General features: G+C 33.6%; 1 pseudogene; it reads right to left on the reverse strand.

The window, feature by feature from the left end:
* Positions 1-563: 563 nt before the first annotated feature.
* On the reverse strand, positions 564-1,530 carry LOC134280677 (uncharacterized; annotated as a pseudogene).
* Between the last annotated feature and the right edge of the window lie 4,935 nt (positions 1,531-6,465).

Raw genomic sequence — 6,465 nt, forward strand, 5'->3', positions numbered from 1 at the left:
GGACTGGTAATAAACGAAAAGCATTCTTAATGTCTAAGCGTGATATGAGAGCCCCCCGCCCCAGAGAAGCCAACATTTCTAAGGCTTGATCAAAGGAAGTATACTTGACTGAACAATACTCATGATCAATAAAATCATTTACGCTTTCACCAGAAGGGTATGACAAATGGTGAATAAGCCTAAATGTGCCATCTTTTTAGGCACCATGCCAACTGGGGATAATCTTAGGTTAGGCATGGGGGATTTGTCAAAAGGGCCAGCCACTCTTCCCAGGGTTATTTCTTTATTAACTAGCTGAATGGCCTCCTAAGTAAGAGACCTAAGAGACTTAAGATTCTCGCGATCATATGCTTGTCTAGGGCCCTTGTAGCAGAGCTTAATGAAAATGAAAAACTTCGAGTAATTCAGATGCAACTGTGTCAAGAGGATAATTTGGTAAGTATTTTTGCAATGCTGGCAATTTTATTGGGGTGTGTGCTATACTACTGACGTCTAAAAGACTGGGTTGATGGGGGTCTGTTATAGGAACTTGGGGCTGCTTGAGTTCCTGACGGCAAGAAACGCTATGCTGACTGAGTGTTTGCTGACCTGAAATTTGATTGAGGGCGAGTTATATTCTTGTGCTTAGTGTGTGGGTGTGGCTGTGAGCAAAGGATACATGAGTGACTGTATCTACATTGTTGTCTTGGACATGCACCTTTAAAATTAAAATCATAACACTTGAGGGTTGAGGCAATGGGTCCCTGTACTGTTCCCTGCACCGTCGAAGGTTTGTTGTACATATAGAGCAACCACAACTCTTGGTCAACTACTGCAAATGATAATTCAGGGTTACGCTCTTTTTTTAAGTCGGAACTGCATATCATAGTCCCGCCAGCCTAACCCCATAATACGACTGGCACTTAACCGTATTGTTTGCATGTATTTGAGCAAAGATACCGCTGCATGGGGATGAGCGGATGTATAAATTGTAGAAAGGATAAGGAAAGCGTCAGTCCATGTTTGTATGTCAGTAATGGGTTTTGCTTTAGGCTTAATCGTGACTGCAAGTTTCCCGTCTTTTAGAGAAAAATATTTGGTGTCATGATCGGGGTCAGTTTTTGGGGGCATTATTAAGCAGAATACCTAAATTAATGTACTCCCCATTAGCAATCTTAATTTTTACATTGTTTGGGACATTATGTCCCAACTCGTTGTCATAGCTGGGAACAGCTGCCTTACATGCACTAGAAATGATTGCATCACCTATGTTTCATCCAAAATTGTGGAGGCTGCTGGTTCTACTGCATCCCTCTGTGATTCTTTCATCAAAGCTGCTACGCTTTCGGTGACCTGTCTCAGCTGGTCTGTTATCGTCACAGCTGGTTGGGGAGATGCTGGCAGGCAGGCTGCTAACTGGTAGTTGAGCATGATCATGTGCTGGAGGATCCAACAGCAATGAGGGGACAGTCGATGTTGGAGCAACATTCGTCGATCGAGAACCCCGTCCTCTCCTTTGACCTTTTCTTGGCGTCGACTGACTATTGCCATCTGCTTTGCGCTTCGGCACTCTGTCTATCTTTAGACTTTGAAAGTTTCAGCGTCGACTAATGACACAATGTGCTGTGACGTCAAATGTTCTATTTAGGTAACACTAATATCCTCGGGAAAGAGTGGAAAAATACCGTACGGGTTGGCTAAAAACGCTGAGGGCCGAACCCGATCAAAATTAAGAATAAAGTGCATGTATTTCCCTTTGATAAATGGCTTTAACCTTAACTGGTTAAATCCCATTAATTTCAATTTTTCAATTTATTTTAGTCAATAAGCTTTAAAAAACACTGCTATAAAAAAAATTAATGCTCCGTATAGTCGACTATCGTTCGAATAATGCAATCGAATGTTCGACTAAGGAAAATTAATATTTTGACATTCCTAGTTTATTTTATTCATGTGTTATATATGGTTATTTTCATTAATTTTTTTAAATTTATTCAATTTACTCGAAAACAAGAATCCAATGCATATATCTAATAATTTATTATCGAATAATTAAATCTAGTTCTTTTACATAAACTGTTATTATGCTAAAGTAGATAATTAAATTAAAAAGTTATAAAAGAAATTGATAAAAGGTTTATAAAATACATTTTTATGCAGTCTGGCACACAAGATGTAATAAATCAGAGATTGGTAATTTTTTTTTCTTTAGAATCAATGCATTTCTTTGCCGTTTATCTGAAATGTACGGAAGCCCATTTAGGACCTATCAAATTTTTTTTTTGAATTCGTTATAATGATTTTTTAGAATTCGTTATAACGAATTAGAATTGAATATGTTATAACAGATTTATTGAATTCGTTAAAACGAATTTAATTTGTTATAACAGATTTATAAAATTCGTAATAACGAATTTAATCTGCTATAACAGTTTCATTGAATTCATTATAACGAATTTAATCTGTTATTACAGATTTGTTGAATTCGTTATAACCAAATTCCTTGAATTGGTTATAACGAATTCAACAAATCTGCAATTACAGATAAAATTCGTTATAACGATTTCAATTAATCTATAATAATAGATTAAATTCGTTATAACGAATTCAATGAATCTGTTATAACAAATTAAATTCGTTATTACGAATTTAACAAATCTGTTATAACAAATTAAATTCGTAATAATGAATTCAATAAATCTGTTATAACAAATTTAATTCGTTATAACGAATTCTTAAAATCTGTTATAACAAATTAAATTCGTTATAACGAATTCTAAAAATCGTTATAACGAATTCAAAAATATTTTTGATAGGTCCTAAATGGGCTTCCGTAGAAATGCGACCAAAGTTAAAATTAAATACTTATCATAGAAACTCTAGAGAATTTAGAAAAGGCATTTTTAAAAAATGAAAAATAATTACTAAGTCTTTATTTTTCAAATAAAGAATTTTCAAGACTATGGCATTTTCACTCTTAATTTATAACAAGAATATATTTTAAACTCTTTTTCTTGGCCAAATTATAGTCAGGAGACGACAGGGGGAAGTCAGAGAAGGCAGGGACAACGATGTCAAGGGACGACAGGGGGAAGTAAGGATAGGCAGGGTCAACAGTAGGAGTCGACAGGGAGTGCACAGGGAGATCAGAGAATGTAAGGGGACGGTAGGGAGTAGACAGGGTAGACGGGGCAACGAGAGAGAACGATTATTTTAGACAATTGGTACGACCTTGAGGTTATAGTGATGTTTTCTATTTTATTTTGATTTCACTTAAAGATGCAGTACATTTGAGGAAAATTTTCCGTTGTAGGGAAGCATTTTAAATTTGGATTTCATCTTCATTCAGAACATATGCCCTTTAAATGTAATTATGCAAAACAGTGAATATTTCTTGTCCCACTTTACAAATATCACCTTGGAAACGATATTTTTAACCTTGATTATGTATGCAGTCACGAATCCTTAGGAAATATGATCTGAAACAAATCCAAGTGGCTTTTCAAATTTACGATTTTTGCACTGAGTAGGTCAAGAAAGGTGATGGAGATTTACATGTTAATGTTTTGGGATATCCTGAGAAAGAAATTGTGTTTCTTTATACGACATCATAATTTTTTTCTCATTTTTTCTGCTTAGTTGCATACAAAAAAATTTTTTCGTCTTATCGACCAGGGCTGGTATTCATAAAGGTACATTTAAAAGATTCATGCTTAGATACACACTAATGCATAAATAAATTCTAAGTTAAAAAAAAAATATTTTGATACTTTAAATACTCTAGTCATTCCCCAATATATAAGCACAGGGTCTTAATTGATACAATTTGAAAAAAGGTATATAGTATAATAGGGGATCCCCTATCACATGTATATATATATATATATATATATATATATATATATATATATATATATATATATATATATATATATATATATATATATATATATATATAGCGGAAAATGATTTTTTAACATGTTAGCGAAGATTTGATTTGGCGCATTTCTTGATATTCTTATTCATGTATCATTGTTTAAGACATTTAGTGATGTACTTGAATGAGCGAAAGTATCTTTTCGCAAAAATCGCTATTTAAAAAGAATACACCGCCAAATGTAATACGTTTACAGTATGATAACGATTCCGATTATGTATTCTATTATATATTTTGAGGTTTCCTATATAAGTACACATATCATGATGACCAAATGTAGAAAAACTTGCGTGCCATCTAACGTTAATTTAGGTAATGTCTGTTTTTTTGCACGCCATCTAGCGTCAATTCAGTGAATGGCTGTTAACTGTAAACCAATATTTATTCGCGACGACTTTATTTCGCGATTAAACCAAGGATAAACTAATTCACGACAATTAATTTTTGCGATCAAGCCTTTTTTGATCTGTTGTTGACAGCCATATAAACTTTAAGGACCGATTCGCGGCGAGAAATATTCGCGATGAAAATTTCTCGCACGCGAATAAAAGTTGGTTTACAGTAATTTGCATCGGTGACCGTTGGTTTTGCATTAGAATCTGATGATTTTGCAAACAACTCTTTTGATTTTGTTTTTCAGTATGTTTTTAAAATGAGTGCTTTGTTATGCCTTAACGTCTTTTTTACCCCTTACAAAGTATTACTTTTCTTTTTTTCTGAAACTACACGTAGCCTCTATCGTGATCTTGTATTCCACATTTTTAGTTAGATAAACGTATTATTAGAAGTTGAAAATAAAAATTAACAATTAAGTCATAAGAACTAAGCCAAAACTCCTCAGAATTAAGTCAATGACCCTCGAGGGCTTCCGTCGTACGTTTAAACACCAGCGTTTGAATAGACACAGGCGCGTAGCATCGTTTTTGGAAGACTGAGAAAAAAAATGAAAAAATGACAAGCAAAAAAAAAAAAAGAAATTAAAAGATTTAGCTAACTTTTTTCAAGAAAAAGACACATTTGATGGCAATTTAGGAAACTTCCATTTTTAGCTAGCTTGTGGTCACCGTGGTTCAATTTAAAAAAAAAAAAAAAACTTTAGTTTTCCATTGTTTTGAATAAACTTTAATATAATAGGTCAAAAAATCAAATGAAAATTGTGACACGCAAATGTCTCAATTAAACATCATTTGCGAAAGTTTTGCGTTATAAGGCGAAAAAATTATTTTAAACCTACGAAGTGAGCTAGATAAGCTTTCGTAAGATTCAGAGTAAAGAAGAAAACATCAATTGACGGAATGAAAATTACTGCGTTTTTGCAGAGTGCTCAGAATACAAAGCATACTCTTGGTAATACATGTAGTAATATTAACATATACATGTATTCAGTTGTAACGCCATTTTAAAATTGTACTCATTTGAGTTCTTTTTGATTTTCAGAATAGTTAAACGAGGAGGGGGATACGTGAAAAACTTTACGGCATTGAGGTAGGATTTTTTTTTCATATTTCTTGTACATGTATTTGAAAAATTCATGAAATTTTCACATAATCAAGAAGACAAGATCACCAAGTGATGGTATCAGTGAAAATTTGACCGTTTTATATTAAAGACAAGGTCAGGTCACGGTCATTACCTTTTTCCTTGACATGAATAATAAAAAAAATCACTGTTGCCAATTATTCTCGCAATTTGCCGTTGAAGAGCCCATTAGCGATAAAAGTAATCGCAAAAAAGGAATCTACAGTATGAGACACAATTATGTGTCTTTTATGTTCTTGAGTGAGCGTCGACACCTGTATGTCTTTGCACACGGGTGACAAACAAATATTTTGCCTTCCACATTAACATTTTCTTCATGATAAATGGATAAGGAATCCATATTCTTGTAAGAAAACAAGAATTAAAACACAGAACAAGCCCTTTAGTTTAACCCCTCTTTGGTACCCAACTTTGAAATCCCGTTAGGCACAGTAGAATTTATTCATAAAAATGTGATATTTCATTGTTATTTCTATGTAAATCTTTAACTTTTCCTTAAAATGAGCTTAAAACGTTTTTTTTTTGTACCCACCATTTTTCCAAGTCGACTGAAATGTCCAGAAGTGTTAGCACAATCCGTAACGCTCTCAATAAGAGTTTTGCACTAAAGGGGAAGCTAATACATTCTTACAACCCGTGCTCATATCGTTTGGCTCCTAAGATTTCTTTAACAAAGAATTTTTACAAAAAGTATCTGCCTCATCCAAAAAATCACCGCTTTGCAGTTTAAACCATCTGGTAAATACAGTAACCGAAACCTCAATGTTCCCCTTTACAGGGTGGTACTTTAGAAAATATTTTCTCCGAAGTCCGTTGACTTTGTCCCAATTTTAACGCATTTTTTAAAAAAAAAATTCAAAGTGGGTCATTTTTTTTCAAAGCGTGTGCCACACTGCCACTTAAATTGTCTATGATACATAGGTGTCGTGATAAGAAGTATCATTATGATAAGTGAAGTAATGAAAAAATCTCGATGCTTACAAGAAAAGCGTAAATCATGTCTTTTGGTG

The sequence above is a fragment of the Saccostrea cucullata genome, unplaced genomic scaffold (genome assembly GCF_032062105.1).
Source record: "Saccostrea cucullata isolate Sc308-1 unplaced genomic scaffold, CSIRO_AGI_Scuc_v1 ctg630, whole genome shotgun sequence".
In the NCBI taxonomy this organism is placed as follows: Eukaryota; Metazoa; Mollusca; class Bivalvia; order Ostreida; family Ostreidae; genus Saccostrea; species Saccostrea cuccullata.